Source organism: Callorhinus ursinus, unplaced genomic scaffold (genome assembly GCF_003265705.2).
Source record: "Callorhinus ursinus isolate GAN/ISIS: 27379988/994484 unplaced genomic scaffold, GSC_fseal_2.0 scaffold58, whole genome shotgun sequence".
NCBI lineage: Eukaryota > Metazoa > Chordata > Mammalia > Carnivora > Otariidae > Callorhinus > Callorhinus ursinus.
Window position 1 is genome coordinate 3,573,077 of NW_027397120.1, and position 18,134 is coordinate 3,591,210.

Below are 18,134 nucleotides of genomic sequence, written 5' to 3' on the forward strand. Positions count from 1 at the left end.
ATATATTTGAATAATCCAAAAGAAGGCAGGAAAATGAGGGTGAAAGATCAAACGGGATAAATAGAAGGCAAACAGCAAGAAGGCGCATGTAAACCCAACCATACTGATAATCGCATAATGCAAACGCTCTCAATTCTCCAATCTCTATAAAGACATGATCTGATGAGAGTTTTTAAAAACAAGAGACCCAAGAAACACATATGAGATGTAATGACAAAATTGGTAAAATATAAATGAGTGGAAGAACATTTGCCACAGAAACACTAAAAAAAGAAACGTGGAGTGGCCATCTTAGTATCAAACAAGGAATTTCAAAACAAGAACTATTATTAAGATGAAAGGTGGCCATTTCATAAGGGTAAATGGTTAGTTCACCAAGAGGACATAAAAATTATAAATATGCACACATCTAATAAAAAGTTTGAGGCAGAGGAAGCAAGAGCTGAGAATCAAAGACAGACAAATCTCAAGCTACAGCTAATTATTTATAGAACAGGGAGACAGAGGACCTGAGCTACATGATCAACAAACCTGACCCAACTGATACAAAAAAGAACACTCTACCCAAAAACCACAGAAAATTCACCAATGTAGGTCATGTTCTGGGCCATGAAACAATTCTCCATAAATTTAGGACTGAAATAAAAAAGTATGTCCTCTGACCAGGAGTAATTAAATGGAAGATCAGTGACAGAGAAATATCAGGAAAATCCCTGACTATTTGGAAATGAAAGGACATACTTCTAAATAAGCCATGTGTTACAGAAGGAATTGCAGAGGAAACCAGAACACACAGGGCACTGAATGAAAGGAAGACAACAACACAGCCATCAGTGGGACGCGGCTCAAGCGAGCTTCACGCTTCGAGGGAACACTCAGTGCTGAGGGTCAACAGGAGGAAAGACCAAGGGCTCAACTCAATGATCTAAGCTCCCACCTTAGCAAAGGACAGACAGAAAGTAAACTAAACCCAAAAGAAGCAGAAGAAGGGAATAATAAAGAGAAGAGATCAGTAAACAAGAAAAGAGAGTGGAAATCTATTATAACAAGTCAGTTCTCTGAAATGGACAAACCGCTAACCAGACCAATTAGAAAAAAAGAGAAACAAATTACCAGTATCAGTAATAAAAACAAGGACCCTACTTAAATCCTACAGACACTCAAAGGACAATAAGAGAATATTAAAATAATTTTGAGCCAATAAATTCAAACAAGTGCGATGAAATGGCCAAATTCCTTGAAAACCACAAATTACCAAAAAAGTCACTGAGGAAGAAAGAAATGACTTGAGTAACACTCTGCCTACTCAAGAAACAGAATGCGTAGTTAACATCCTTCCCGCAAAGACAACCGCAAGCCAACGCGGCCTCACTGGCAAATCTAGCAGACATTCACAGGAGAAACGATATTAACAGCACACAAACTGTTCCAGGAAATACAAGACGCCTCATCTCACAAGCCTAGGATTGCTGTAACTCCAAACCGGAAGGACTCTCCCAGAGGAGAAAGCTATGGGTCAGTTTCCCCCTGAATCACAGACACACACACACAAATCCTCAAACACAGTAACCAACGGAATTCAGCAGGTATGACAGCACTGATACCCATACATCCAAGCGGGGTGATCCAGGAACTCAGAGTTGGTTTACCACACGAAGGTCAAGCAGTGTGATTCAGCACATGCACGGCACAAGGGAGACAACTTCCCCATTGTGACAAGAGGCACCCACAGATCACGCTTCACTGTGTATGAGGATGACGGAAACAGCCGTGAACACGGCTGGTGAAAAGTAAGAGGCAATCCTCCTCCCCTCCCGCTCCACAAACTCAAGGTCAAGGGGGAAAAAGCCAGGATCCTGCCAGAACTTCTGGATGAAGCAATCAAGCTGGATTATTATCCCATAATCTGTACCGTTTTGGGTATCCTGGGCCCAGACGGGCAGGGTGTGGGAGCGCTCCAGCAGCCAAGCGGGAATGCTGGCTGGTCTGCAGGAACACATGTGTGGCTGAGGAGCTCGGCCCAAGAACCTGCCGACTCACCCATGGAACACAAGCTGTACTTGTAGGAATGAGTAACAGCCTATGGGTACTCAGACGTGGGTACCCAGCAGACATTTTCTCAAAAATAAACAAAGTGAGCATGTCACTGTAAGAGACGTAGTGACAGTATTCACTGCTAATGGTAAATGGAGAGCTTTAAGTGATGACTACAGCTTTGGGGGACTGGCATCCACCACCATGGCGCCCAATTCTAAGACTGTTCTAAGGAGAATGACGGTGGTATCAACAAGCATGGGTTTCAACACTGCATTATGAAACCTGCCAACGTTTGGAAGATGTGTGTAAATCAGCAAACCAGTATTTTCCAAAAGACCAAAGAGTGATGTAACAAAATCATTCAAGGTGCTAGACACACCGGTCGATTTCCATGTAAGGGAGTACAAAAAGCTCACTAAGGACTTAGATGCCACACAGCAAAGAACCTTCAAGAAGCTAACACTTACTTGTCGAGTTCTGATGCCATCTCAAAGAATATCCACAATTATCTGAAAAAGCTACGAAAATGCTCTTCCTTTCCAGTTACTTAAGAAGCCAGACCCTCTTGATATGCTTCAGCCCCAACACAGCAGAGGAGACAGAGAGCAGAAGCAGGTGAGAGATCAAACACCCGTCCATTAAGCCAGTCATTTAAGAGATGTGGAAAAAAAGTAAACCAACACCACTCACTTCACTGTTTTTTTATGGAAAAGAGTTACTTTTCATTTAAAAATGTGTTATTTACATTAAAATGTAATAGGTTTATTGTTGCTTAAATGAATTAATAAGTATTTTTAAATTTCTCAATGTTAACTTCTAGTGTGGTAAATTTGATATATGACTCTCGTAAGTTCTCTGGGATCTCCAATAAATTTTAAGAGCGCAAAAAGTCTCCAAAACCAAATCACATGAGCCCACTGGCATGGAGAGCAGAGTCCAGAGACTCTACCAGGCCCTAGCCCACCTGGTATCTTGACACCTTGCAACCCAGTGGCCTGTCAGGACCTAATCCCTCCATTTGCAAACAGGAGGAAGAACAGAGAAACACCCCTATATTCTCTGACATCCAGAGCACAACCAGAAGAACATCATAGGAAAATAATCACTTTCCCAGCTTTTTAAATGCTTTCTATTACCGCTACCTGTACAAACTTTTCCATATAAATTTGATTAAATCTCTCCAGGAGACTTCCTTATAAAGCTCCACTAGAGAATGTATCATTATTTCAGCTTAGAGTTGGAAACAAGGAAGAAAAAAAAAAAGAATCCTTTGGTGTAGCAAGTCAGTGTATGAATACAATTCCATATGAAAACATTTAAAATACATTAGATTTTTGGTCAAGATGAAAGACCAAAAAAAAAAAAAATCAAGCAATCTATTCTAATTGGGTTCCCATGGTAACTGTGCAATTGGGTTTTTCAATATAACATCCCAAAGGCCCAATGCACACTTGTAAAATATACTTCAAACAGCCTGAATTGTTTTTACATTACAGCACTCCCAGGAAGATCAATTACTATCCATCCCCACCCTGACTATCAGTGGCAGGACACGTTAACCACATTAACACTGCTTGCCGCATTAACATAAGTCATATAAGGAGCACCACATATCACAATCATTATATAAAACTAATCACACCCCTCAGATTCATCAAACCTGCTTGGGAAATAAACCGATACTGCTGTTGTCACAGAATCGTGTTTACGAAATGTATGAAATCGAGCCCAACTACATGCCACACCATTATGCCTCTCTTATTGATTTCCAGGATAAGCAGAATCAATCATTAATAATTACATTATAAGATGGCCCTCAAGGTTAATCATATTCTTAGAGACTCTCACCATGGAATTAAACAACAAACATAGCTGTGCTAATAAATAAATAAATAAAACATAACTGAGAATTCAAATCCACATTTTAAATATTAACAGCACGGTAAGAAGCACAGCACACTCCATCACCTGGGATTCCAGCTTCTCCCACACGGACCACAGTGGTCTCTCCCTGCCAAGCGGCATTCCGGGGACACGGTGCTGGCCCACACAGCAAGGGCACAGAGGGCCGAGGCCATAGCTCAGCAATGGCAGGATTCATTAGGTAAAGTTTGCAACTTGAGTTTTCTTTGCAACAAGCATAAAAATCCCTACGTATTTGATGCCTTCTGCAGATCCACACCCTATAGCACAAACTGGTGCTTGGGCAGAAGTAAATTTAACAATCTCCTACCTTTTTAGGTCCCCCCATCAATGGCCACGGATGTAACACAGGCCAATTTGATGCAAGTGTAGGCCAGCAGCTGCCAGTGAGAAATGTCTTGCTAGGTCCCCAACTACACAGAGACCTCCAAAAACCCTGAAAGACAACTAAGCATGAAAAGTAGCAAACTGCATGATTACTAGACTTCTAGCTGGTGTCCAACAGGATGGCCCCATGCTGCTCCTTGATCCAGGTGGGATTAGAGACTGAACTGACCAATGTTAAGAAAAAAAACAAACAACCAATACAAAATCCCAAATAGTAAATCTAGGCTAGTTCCCCAACCCTCCTCATGCCTAAGAACCCCAGTCACTCAGCACTTATACCAAACTCTCCTCCCCACCACTCCCTCTTGCATCAGAGGCTGGGAGCCTTGACAGCATCCCAGAACACGGGCACCCAGGGACACAATATCCCCAGGCCCGCCAACAGTCCACCGGCCCTCTGGGTGTCTCTTGCCTTACCTGCCACATCCCCTTCCTGCAACCTTTGGGGTCCCTGGTAGTAAGACCAATATTTTGTTTGTTTATTCTGTTTTTTGTTACTCTATACACACTCACACCTTTGGGGATGCCAAGAGCTAAACCTGAGAACCACCCACGATTTTTGAGCATTGTCTGAATACAAAGTTGCCCTCCTTCCAAAATCTCAATTTTATACACAAGCCCCAAGTAATTTTGTGCTTTTGAAGTAACTAGCCTGCACTTCACCTGTGTATTAGTCCGCTCAGCTGCCATACTACAATACCAGACTACACGGCCTAAACAGAAATTTATTTTCTCACAGTCCTAGAGGCTGTGAGGGCCAAGATCAAGGTTCTGGCTGACTTCGTGTCTGGCGAGGGCTCTCTTCCTGGCCTGCAGATGGCTGCCTTCTCCCCTATGCCCTCCAATGGTGGGGGCCAGAACGGAGGAGGGGAGAGAGGAGGGAGAGCAGAGGGGAGCGCACAGGAGGGGGAACGGGGAGAGAAAGCGCCGTCTCCACCAATCCTGCTAGAGGAGGGCTCCACCTTATGACCCCATTTAATCTTCATCACCTCCTAAAGGCCCTTCTCCAAATATAGTCACGGGGGTTAGGGCTTCCACATGTGAATTTTGGGAGGACACACTCAACACTTGGCTGGGCCCTCTCTCAAGTATAAGCCCACACCAGCCTTGGAGGGCTTCTCATACAGAATCCTAGCATCGAGAGATGAAGCCACCACCAGTAAAGCAGACACCTGAGTGTGAGTGTGGGCCCCAGAGAAGGCACTAGAAGGACTCAGGGAGTGGCTGTGTTTGGGCTGGGTCAGGAGAGGCTCCCCCGAGGCAGAGCAGAGGGGGCTCTGGGAAGAGGGGAATGGCGTCTCCCGCCCATCCACTCGCAGAGTGAAGACTGGTGCACAGGTTTCTAGACAAAGTGCCAGAACAGATGTGCACGGCAATTGGACTGAAAGTGGATTCAAGATGAGTCTCATGGGCTCATTCCATTTGGGATCTGGGTGGGCGGGAGGGGGTTACCTTGGAGCATTTTTAGACCCCCGCCTTCAGCAGAAGGAGGAAGATGTGGATGTGGTCAGTGGCTGATTCCGCCTGGTCTCATGCCTAAGTGCTGAAATTCCACTGTCTGACACCTCCCTAAGCAGCACCCTGCATCAGGCACCCAGCCCCGGTCCATATGGGGTGAGGCATTCCCCAAAAGCTTCCCTGGAGCCCTCGGGAAGGGCTTGGGAGGCAAAGCAACTGAGGTTGCAGAACCTGGAGCCGGCAGCTTCTCCGTCAGTGCTGCAGGGCAGGAGATTTGAAAATCCTCATCATCCAAACCTAGAGCCCACGTGCACTTTGTTCTAAACCCCAAGAGGCAGCCTCGAGTCTGAGAGCCATACAGAGGTACCAATATTCACCTGGCTTCCCAAAGATGACCCTCCAGTCTAGGTAAAGTCCAGGTGGCCTGGGGCCAGTGTAGTAGTATTATTATTATTATTATTATTATTATTATTATTACCAGTGTATTATCTATTACAGTAGCAAGCACCCAACAATCAACATAGATCAGAAACGGGGCGCCTGGGGGGCTCAGTCAGTTAAGCATCTGACTCTTGATCTCAGCTCAGGTCATGATCTCAGGGTCATGAGTTCAAGCCCCATGCTGGGCTCCACACACAGAGCCTCCTTTAAACAAAACAAAACAGAACAGACCAGAAACACAAGCACCCAAAAGTCAAAGCAGACCAGAAACATGTGCAGCCATGAACTGGCTTCTCGGTGAGTAAGTAGGATTTTCTCCATGAACACCAGGGCACAACTGAAGCACAAAAAATGGTTGCTTCCAACAAGAAAACCACTGGGAACACTTATTTCTGTCCAATACAAAAGAGGATTTAACAAACCCGTCCAATAATCCAGCCTATCTTAATTGTCATGATACGCAGTGGCTGGGAGGAAAAGCACCTCGGGCTCAAAGAAGGTTTCTTAGCAAGAAACCTCACCATACAGAAAAGGAAAATCACTCAGGAAATCAGAACCAGAACCTCTGGAGGTTCTTCTGGAGTGACCAACAGTCCAGACAATACCACAAGAACAGCAATGGTGATCTCAGTCCAGAAGGAAATGTTCTGATTACACGCATGGCAAAAATAAACAAATAAAAAAAAAAAAAAGGCTAAGAGGAAGTCTTTAAAGCCCATACTTTTTGTAGGAAAAACAAAAGCAACATAAAGTACTGGTCATAGCTCAAGCCCCACGTGGATTCAAGCTATTCGGAAAGCGACAGCCAGGATGTCACCAAGGACCCCAGCATGAGTCGCTAACGGCCCCCCGCCCCCAGCTCACCCAGGACCTCCGGGTTTAGCACTGAAAGCGTGTGTCCCAGGAAGCTGCTGGTCACCCAGGACAGACAGGACACAGAGCCTGCCCTGCTGGTGGGCAGAGGAAGACCTTTACAGTGGTTGTTGTAGCCAAAAGGGTGAATCATGCTGAATCTTAAGAACATTTACTCCATTGTAGAACCTGTGGATTCGTTCTGACAGTTCTTGGAACAAATTTCAAGAGCAGCATCAGAGGTGTAGTCCCCTGCAAGCTCCCTGCTGACACGGTGGGGACTGCCCCCCACCAGCACCAGAGATGGTGGGCTGGGGTAGGTGTGGAAGGCGCTAATCAGCAGACACGCCGGCTGAACGCACCGCATCCATCTGACTCGACAGCTTAATCTGATGATAACACAATGGTGACAGAAACAAATTTTTCTGCACAATAAAGAATAGCACACATGGGCTTTTCTTGGGATAGCTAGCTAAATTCAGTAACTTCTGGAAATACATCATTTCTTTTCTCTGCCCATTATTCTAGGAACTTGCACTGAGTGTGAAAAGCCTTGCTAACAAGAGCCTCTGCAAACACAGAACACAGTTCTGATCAGGCACCGGGCTCAGGGTCCCTGGTTCCCAGCTACCCCCAAGCCCCCGAAGGAGCATGGCCCACCACTGATGTCACTACGTAACCATGACAAGTTCGGGACACACAGACTTCAAGGCCCCATTTCTAGGACCTCGGCCACGTTGTGGAGCACAAGGCCGGCCCAGCCAGGCAGTCTCGACCCACCTCATCCTTGACTCCATGAAAGTCACTGGCGCCCTTCCGTCTGTCCTTCTAGGACGCCAGCCAGTGGCCATCCAGGACCCTCCAGGATGCACTGCCCAGGCCTCCCTTTGCAAAGCCGCCTACCTCTCATGGCTCACGTCCCCCCTCACAAGTCACTCTCGCTGGGGGCCTCCTCCAACCACTGACACCCCCCCAACCAGGGCCACCCTCATCCCAGCGTGCCTCCAGAGCACTGAGAACCTAAATCACAGACACGTGTTGGACAGGCTGGCTCCCTGCCAGAAGTCCCAGCAGGTGACCCACAGGGTGGCTCAGACAGGAGCACATCTGAGGACACGGGCAGGCAGAAGGCCGTGGAGTCTTTACAGAAGGAGACCAGGCATACACTTTCCTTTCAATCTGCATTCTGGAGTGACTGTCCACCCGAACTTGACAGTTTTGTTTCAAGCTTCCACCAGCACTTGTGGGAACATACAGGTCCCCCCCACGGGGAACAGGCTGGGGCGGGTGTGCCGCGAATGAGGCCCCCCTCCTCCCTACTGACATTTCTGCCCAAGGGAGGTTACAGGAAGGCAGCCCCCCACTCCAGAACCCAAATGCCAGCACGACACAAAGGGTTTATTTATCCTTCCAAGGCCAGATCGCTTTCTCTGATGTCCCGGAGGACTGCTTCTCTGTGAATTAAAAGCATATACACCACATGTTTTTTCCTTTCTCATTAAAAAAAGTCATTCTAAACACAGTCACCTTCCCCGGCCCTCCTCCCTCACCGCAGGGCACTCCATCAGAAAGGCCTACAGGACCCCTCGGCTTCACACAAACTGTCCTTCCACGACCCCTGACACAACACCCATGACCGCACTTTACCACCTCTCACCCCGCCCTTCCATCCTTCCTCCCTGTCATCCCTGCCTCCCCAGAGGATGACTCGATGCCCCCCGCACCCCCCACAAAGGTGCCAAGGCCAAGGCTTGGAGAAAACAGTCCCCTTCCTGGCGGGCCTTGCGCTAACCTTGGGTCTCCCTCTACCCCTGCTCCAGCCGAGCCGCTCACAGATCCATCTGCATCCTGGAGTCCATGCCCCCACCACTCACCCCACAAAGTCCCACCCATGGGTCACTGGGACAAACCTTACAAGTCTCGGTACAAATGCTTCATCCCTCTTAGAGCTGGAATCAGGAGCATATCCATGACCTGTCGGGACTGGAGGATGAGCGTGGCTGAAGTCTGGGAACACAGCCTGGCCCCCAAGGTGCTCTCCTCCTTTTTCCTTCCCCCCGCCACACACAACGTATGGGGTGTACAGAGCGCCTTCAATTCGGTCTCACCACATGCTGTGTTCAGCCCTGTACTGGTGGTCTGTGTACTGGGAGGTTCAGAACATGTAAGTACATACGTACAGGCGTGCATTGATTTATGCCACATCTTGCCCCCAGAAAGACTTGTGCCTGTTCCTTCGCTTCACCCCTGCAAAGGCAGCATGGCACGGCACATGGGCTAATGAGAGCTCCGCTCCTATTCTGCGTGCCCTCCGAAGGCCACTCAGCCTCTCCCAGGGCCAGTCTCCTCGTGCACAGAACAAAGAAACTGCTGGTGTCTCTGTCATCCGGGGAGCCTGACGATGTGAGAAGTAGATCTATGTCAGGCAAGCTGCACAGTAAGCCTTCGGTAAGTGCTGTCATCAGCAACAGCATTATTGTGCTGGCCAGAATCTTCTGGAACTTGACCACCTAACTCTAACAGGCTGAACCGTGATAGGAGGGTAAAGAGACACCTACACAAATTACTGTGGATTTTCTATTTTTAACAGAGCTGACCTCACGGATTGCCTCACCCCCCGCTCCTGCGGTCAGAGCAGACACACACACGAGAAAATGCTGTCGTGTGCTGGTGTCATTGCTGGATCTTGACCCCTGCCTGTGTCAGACTCTGTGTCTCGTCCTTCAGAAGTTCTTGCAATCTGACAGATGATTATTGTCCAGCCTCCAGGGCTGCCAGAGACTGGCATGCCCCCCGGGAACACACCTGCTAAGCCCACGCAACACAAGCCTGCTGTCAGCGCGGCTCACCGGAACCCTCACAGCGCGGCCGCCTGAGTGGTAAACACCTCGAGGCCCACCACCCCTGCAGCCCAACAGTGTCCACGGTGAGAAAACAGAAACTGGCAGCAGAGGAAACCACCTCCTAGAGACAAAAAGAATTGTAGAAACCTTGCTGATTAGCACCGGGCCACATCATGCTCCAGACCAAACAGAAGGCCACGACCACCTGGACTCACAGACACATGGGAGGTGGAACCTGCAGCCAAGACTCCACCACTAGTCCCGCCTCCGCCGAAAAGCAGCTGGTGGCTCTGCTGTCTGTTGACATCAACTGTCACTGTCATTTGGGGCTCACCAGGCCCTGGTGTGGTCTGCAAACATGACTCCCTCCCAAGAGCCAACAACAGCCCTATGTATGGTAGTGTCATTTTCCCTATTTGGGGGGAAACCAAGGATCAGAAAAATTAAGTAAGTTTACACAAGGTCATATAACCAGCAGAGCCAGGTCCAAACAAGCAGTCTTGTTAGCAGAGGCTGCATGCTTACCCCTGTGCGTGCCCCCGAAAGGGAAGCTTGGGTTATGTGTAAGTCCATAAAACAAGGATGCTGGCTGCGCTGGAGGGAAACCAGCATTTCTGTTGGTCCCTCCCTCCCCCTTTTCCAGATACAATCTCATCCTTGTATGGGACTGTAGTTCCAGATTAAGATTTCTATCCAGGCAGTGCTTCATGCTTTACTATTTCATATGCTTATACTCATCCAGATGGACAGAATGGGCGTGATATTGCCATCAGACAGATGAGGAGGCCGCTTGAGGTTTCACCTTTACTTACAGTCACCCAACTAGTTGAGGCACCAGGGTGGCTCAGTCAGTTAAGCATCTGATTCTTGATTTTGGTTCAGGTTATGATTTCAGGGTGATGAGATCGAGCCCCGCTTTGGGCTCCGCACTGGGCATGGAGCCTCTGCTTGAGATTCTCTCTCTCCTTCTCCCCCCTGCACTCTCAATTGCTCTAAAAAAAACCCAAAACAAACAAAAAAATAAAGTCACCCAACTAGTAAATGGTATCACCAAAATCCCTCCCATTGTTCTCCCTGACACCACTCTGGCACTTCCTAAATAAAAACTCAACTCAGTTCCACAAAAACGCACTCAGTTGTGTATTTGAAAATTAACCCTCAACTGAAACCATGAAAATGCTTCTAGCCACAAGGGGAGAAAAGCAATACCAGCCAGTCAAAAGGAAAGAGAGGAGTGAAATATATGTTGGCTGTCCATGCTTAACATTTGTTTGTAAAACTAACGCCAAAGTTTTGGTAACATCTGCATCTTTTGTCATAACCACAAGACCGAAAACTATAACGCTATGATAACATGTTGGGTTTGCAATTTGAAGAGATTCACATGTCTCTAAGGAGTTACAAAACCATACACAGATCCATGAGCACAGGCAAATGAGAACAACGTTGGCTGCGAATGGATCCTTCTGGAAGGGGAGCTCCAGAGCTTGTCTGGGCTGGAGAGCATAACTTCTCAGCCATCCTAAAGATTTCTCAAGAGATGCTCAAACATTAGGGTCCCTAGAATGCCCTGGGAAGCTTGCAAAGACACAGGTCCCCAGGTTCTGATCCTTATAGGTCTGACAAGGAGCCCTATAATCTGCCTTTTTTCACGAGCACCCTCGGTAAACCTGATACCAGCAGGGCTCAGACCACTGTCTGAGAACACTGATCTGCTATTGCTCATGGATAGCCCACTCCAAGGAGAGCAACAGATCCCATATTCCAGTGGTGGCTCTTACTAATGACCCCAAACAAGCGGGTCAAAATCTGAAGGTAACACCTTTGGTCCCAACTTTTAGCCCTTTTGACTGGGGAGTAAACAATTTAAAAACAAATGAGAAATAACCACCAGTTACTTATGAAATTTCAACATTTAAACGTCCCATCCCATATTTTCCGCCATGATTCAATTCCCTCTCTTCACCCATCCAGACACCTCTCAACACCCAGTGCTGGAATTGCCCGATCTGTCAATAAGGTAAGAGTTTTCTAAACTACTATCCATATGACTCAATTTGTCAGTAAAAACTGCCACCAGCGCTGTGCTTGCAGAAAAATGTCCATAAATGCATTATTGCAACTGGCAGATCGATGTCTATAATAAAAACAAATAGATTTAACAAGTGCCTGCTTTTACGAGTGGTACCTTTGGCGGACTGTGCGTTCAGTTTCACCCCCAGACTTCTGGGAATGGGTAGTAGGGCTCGGGCTGGATACTCTGCTGACTTCACAAGTGCTACCGGTAGGAAATTATTCTAACAAGACAATTTTTGAAATAGTCGAGTGAACATACGAGGCATTTATAACTCACAATCCCTTTCATGGTTACACAGCTACACGATGACAACAAATTCAGCAATGAATGTTGGAAGGAAATGTTTCTGTAGAACTTTTAACTGGTTTTACCACCGCTGCATCACAAGCCAGAAGTTTACTCCGGGGGGGGGGTGGCGGACAGGAGGCCTGCCTCCCTGGAGAATCCCCCACTCCTCAAAGCCCCCAATCTAATTGAAAACAACTTGTATAAAAAACAAGTTTCAGCATTTAACACGTAGCCAATGGTGTCACTGCTGTGTCCGTGGCCCCTGGGGCTGCCTATTTATTTAGTGATTTTGCTAAAGCAGACATCAGGACCGAGCGGCTCCACACTGGCTTCACTGCCCGGGATTCTGAGCACTCTGGCTAGACACTGTGACCCATTTACATGTAGGCCCCATCTGCCAAAACCACTCAGATTCCTTCAAAGGTTACAAAAGGTCACAAAATGATTTATTCCTCTTCTTGGACAATTCATTTTAATAGCTATATACAGGAATAAGTCATTCACTATATTCCATATATTCACTATATGGTTTCCCCAAAACCTTGCACCCCACCCCCATCTAAGCTCTTTTTTATGAATTTTTTTTTTTTTTTTTTACATCAAAAGAAAACAACTCTTGCCACTGACCAGCAAATATGCACTAGTTACCCAAATGCCACAAGAACACACATCTGGCAGTATTTTGTCTCCAACGCTGGGTCTCAAACTTTCATCTACCTTTGCCCAAGACAGGCCTCCAGAGCTAACAGAAGGGGAAAATGCATCCTGGGAACCAAGGGAAAACTGGCTCTCCCGCACAGCTCAAATCCCCACTCCCATGCAGATAACCACACGTACCTTCACTTTAAACCAAGAATGGGGTGCTGTTGCATTTGTTTCCTCATCTGCATATATGAGAAGGAGGACACAGAATCCACTCTCACCCAGTGGTAATGTTATTGTTTACGTGTTCTTGATTTTTACAGTTTCAGGTTTTGTGTAAGTAACATTCTGAGATAAGACCCAAGCTCTTTCAGAAAGCTCCTGCATCAGAAGCTACCCATCCCAGGAAACAGAAAACCCATCAGGGAGGTCTAGGACAGTAGCCAAATGAGCTCAAGGCCTTTCAGAGACTGAGACCACAACCTACATGTCTGCAGTGACCAGAGACACGATAGGAAGTCAAAACCCTCAGGGAAAGTTGATCTACAAGAGCAATTTTATAGTTAAGTAGTTAGGTAAGGTCAGAGTGAAGTATAAAAACAAACCTAACTGTAAGGTTAACAGATGACCACAGGAAAAGAGAATTCAGAAGATACTGTTTTGCTTCCACGTTTTTTCTATTAAGGAGACTATACTATAAATTGAAAAGAGCCTTGAGGGGAGTTGGAATAGAACAGCATTGGTGGTTTGAATCCCTGGCTTCTAAATGTCCTCTGCAAAATAAGAAAAATAAAGACAATTGAGTAAGTTTACCTAACTGAACAGCACTGAGAAGCACATTGTTGGGTTCCTGAGAAAGGAAGAGCAGAGGAGCAGAGAAAACTCTTCAGGAATGCCAGGGAGGCCCCCTCCTTCCCCGCACGGATAGACCAGGCCCGCACCCATACCCCAGCAAAGGAAACTGTGGGGACAGAAGACCCAAATGGAGGGCCCAGGTGAGACTCCACTGATATCCAAGCAAGACCAAACCAGAGAGGAAAAGAAAGATCTGAGAATCTCTGCTAAACAAGAGTTCATGTCCACACCTAGCACATTCTTTCTTTAAACTTCCCTCTCCAACAGTGAGGTTTTTTAAAGCAGGGTCTAGTCTTGCTAAAATCTAGGTCTTACAATACAGATTTTTTTTTTTAAGAAATAATTTATTTGAGAACAATACAGATTTGTTTTAATGAAAAGAATATTCACGTAGAAAAGGTGCCTTACTATACAGCTCTGTACTTGAGGCCTGGTTCATCCTGCCCCCATAACTGTACCAGACTCTACCATTCAAATTCTAACTCAAGACAAGAACCCAGGAGGAAATGGGACACTTGCCAGAGCAAGGCCAACTCTCCTTTGCTACCTGCAGACTCTGGACCTCCGCAAGTGTGGACTCAGTGTGTGTCAGTTAACACAATCTGCACTCCCTGCTGGGGTTGGGGGGGGCGGCCAGGGGTAGGGGGAGCTCTGACATTATTTCCTTAAAGCTGTGTTACCCCCAGCATGCTTTCATTTTTGTCCTTTGCATCTCTGTGTTGTATCCATTGAAGGACTGGAAAACAACAAAGACATTTTCCGAGATGGACAGGAGGGCCTGCCCTGGACACTCTCCAGGTGCCTATTTAAATAGCCAGTCTAATTCTTGGCTCCTTATGTGCAACAGCTTCATGTTCTGCCACAAACAGCCGGGGTGACCCCTGTGTGGACAAAGCAGCCTCCCTCTGCCTGATGACTGTCCACACAATCAAGCCAACACTGTGCTCGCATCTACAAAATGTGCCTCCAGCACAGAAAGCCAAGTGCTAAGCAGAGGCCTTGACAAGCCAAGACCATTCCAAGATCTCAGGAAATGATGAGGCCAGGCAGGGAGTGAGGGATATATGGTTTTGAACACTGCCCTACTGTATCATCACCGACTTGGGAATTACGGCGCCCAGTGTGAACGGCTCTCAAACTCCACTTGTTTACTCTAAGTGTTTACAGAGGCAATTAGGGGGAAACGAATACAAACACCATGATAATGAGGGCCCCAGAACGCGGTCTCCTCTGGCGCTGTCTTAAACACGGGAAAGAAGGTGTGGAATTCTGTACAAGTAGCACGCTAAAGGCTTGCTGCAAGCAAGACCGGGGTAGGGCGTCTGGAAACTTCCTGGGAACAGAAGGCGGAGGCCGACCCCGCGCTGGTCAGCAGTGCAGGGCAGGAGCCTGCGCAGGGAGAGCGTCCAAAGTGTTGGCCAACTAGAGGTGCGGAGGGGCGGACAGCAGCCCACAGCGGACCGCTGTACCGCAGCGCAACTTGGTCCAGGAGCCCCAGATCTGGGGTAGGCGGGCCGCGCCTGGGCGCACCTGGGCGCACCTGGGCATACCTGGGCACACCTGGGCGCACCTGGGCACACGTGGGGCCTGGGCCAAGTGGGTGGGATGAGGGCAGGCCCCACACCCATGGCGAAGGGAAGGTGCCCATAGAACCACAAGCTCCAGACGACTGCTCATCCTAGGAAAGGCCCCGACTCTGGCGGGAGGGCAGCAACCCAGACACTCACCGCGGTGCCCAGGCCGCCGACCACGAGGAGCTGAGAGCGGAGCGATGCCAAGTGCTACAGGAGCGCGCGCGCCGCCCAGGCACATCCGGGGCGCGGGGGCGGGGCCGGGACGGCCCGGGGGCGGGGCCGGGACGCTCGGGGGGGCGGGGCCACGGTGGGGCGGGGCCTGGACGTGACGGAAGCGCGACCGGGACGCGGGATCCGAAGCGCGCGGAGGCGGGGCCCAGAGGGGGCGGGGCCAGGAAGTGCGGGAAGCGGGGCCGAGGGGCGGGGCGGGGCGGGGGCGGGGCCTAAAGAGGCGGGGTGGAGCTGGACCCGCGAGTGCACGCCCGGTTCAGAGCATGCCCAGTGCGGCGGCGCCCGGGCTGACCCGGCTCCGCGCAGCCTCGCTGGCCGCCCGGCGCCTCCCCGCTGCGGTCTTCCCGCCCGCGAAAGGGTCTCTCCTGCTTGGAGGCCTGGGCCCCGCGCTTCTTCTTCCACCTCTCGCACTCTGTGCCTCAGTTTAGCAAATGTCAGCCCCGCGCCCCTTGGTGCGCTCGGTACGCCGCTAGCGGGGAGCATTGGGGCGGTGCAGCGCCTGGTGCTCCCACTAATCGTGTTGCTGATTCTGCCTAGCGGGGAGGTATCTGTAACGCGGGCTGCCTGCCTGGGCCTCCAAGAGGGCAGGGACCGACAGGACTCCGGGCACCATCCGGGTCGATGCGTGAGCAGAGGGGCCTGGGGTCAGTCTCCAGTGCCTGTGGTCGGAAGTGGCCAGAGGTGGCCGTGTTGGGCTCTTCAGGTCCTGCAGGTCACCGGGACCTAGACACACCCAGAATCCTGGGCTCTCTTAGCCAGGCCAGTGTCAGATGCTATTCAGTGAGCACACGGGTGCCAGGCACTGCTTGTTGCTGTGTGGACATTATATGGTTGGAATTGTGCTCCCCCAGGAAGATGTGTTAGAGTCCCAACCCCCAGGACTCAGAAAGTGACCTTATTTGGAGACAGGATCTTTACAGAGGTAACAAGTTACAGTGAATCAATAGGGTGGGCCCCTAATCCCAGTATGACTGGTGTCCTTGTAAGCAGAAGGCCAGGTGAAGACACAGACTCAGGGAGAATTCTGTGTGAAGATGGAGGGTGCCGAGTGATGCATCCTAGCCAAAGAACACGTGGGACAAGAGAGGCATGGGCAGCACCCATCCCTCGAACCTTCAGTGGGAGCACGGCCCTCTCCACTCCTGGGCTCCAGAGCTGTGAGACAGTATGTGTGTATTCTCTCTGGACACCCATTTTGTGGTACCTTTTATGGCAGCCCCAGGAAACACTATAGACACATGGTATCCAGCTTGATGGGCATAAGGACCTCTGGGAGTATCCCCCAAAGCTTAAGGGACGTCACACACCCATTGGTCCCATCTCAGGACTGCGTGTTCTAAACCGTCTATGGGGCTCCTAGGTTCTCTTAATGGGAAAGAAATCTTCACACACCCCTCCACCCCATGTGTACAACTCCTCTATTGGGATATTTGTGACTTGCATGGCTCAACGTATTAACATTGTTAGTAAAAACTTGTTCAAAGAACCAAAACAAGGTTGCTTTGTGGAAGGTAGGCCCTGGGTACACACTGGTGATCAAATCAAGGTACTTTTTCTCCAGTGAGACTGGACACAGCCACAGAATCCTTCTCAATGTTGCTCTAGGCAGCCATAAGCACTTAAGCTAAGAAGGCAAGAGAAATAAAACATCTTTGCCACTTGTTCTGGGCTTTTCTATTGGCTGTCTGTGAAACTTCAGGAAACTTACTCAAATTCTCTAATCCTCAATGTTCTCATCTGTAAAGGATTTTTGCAATGATCTACTCTGTGTAGGGCATGCGGGTAGGAGTAAGAAACATCAATGACAATAAGCCTGTCTTCTTATACTCTATTATAGTCTATATACTCGGAACTGGGATCCCAACAGAACTGAAAAGGGAAAATAACACCAAAATTGAATCAGGATGACTTCTGGTATCTTAGCAAGCATGGTGTGATGTAATTTTATAAAAATAAATAAATCCTACTTTGCTTTTTATCTGAATAATAGTTTAATAGGATGCCCTAAGTTATTAGTAAAAAGAGTCTAGGTGGTAGTAGTGTCTCTGATTCCCATCCCGGGAAAGAAAGTTCATCACGGTGATCCTACGGCCCTTTAGGGAGACTGTGTGGCCTTGGGGAGAGGTAGGTGAGAGAGACAGAGGAGAGCACAGCATCCAGGGGAGATGCAAGCCCCTGGGTCTGCTGGCAGGACTCAGTTGCCCTTGCCGGCGGGGTTGGGAGATGCTGCAACAGCCTTCACAAGGCGATTCAAGGTCAAGAGCCAAATAGAGGTCTTAGAGCCAAGGGGGACTGGGAGAAGGCCACCACTCTGCCAAGGACTGGCCCTGCCAGAGACTAAGATTCTAGAGTGTGACATCTCAGACTCTCCAGTGAACAGAACTAAAATCCACACTCCCTGCACTTGCTGGTAAATTCTTCTCCTCTTGATGATAATTTTCAAAAACTCAAAGCATTTTCTCAAAAGCTCCCCTATGCCTCATTCCTTTGTCCCATTATACCAGCATCCTCACCTATGAGCACTTT

The 18,134-nt window shown here is 48.6% G+C and overlaps 1 protein-coding gene across 1 annotated transcript in view; it reads right to left on the reverse strand.

Annotated features, from left to right (window-relative positions):
- Positions 1 to 15,661, reverse strand: part of MGMT (O-6-methylguanine-DNA methyltransferase) — a 299,257-nt gene extending 283,596 nt beyond the window's left edge. Inside the window, 1 exon segment of the mRNA XM_025880104.2 lies at positions 15,531 to 15,661. The gene's annotated coding sequence lies outside the window, so the exon portion shown is untranslated.
- Positions 15,662 to 18,134: the final 2,473 nt, after the last annotated feature.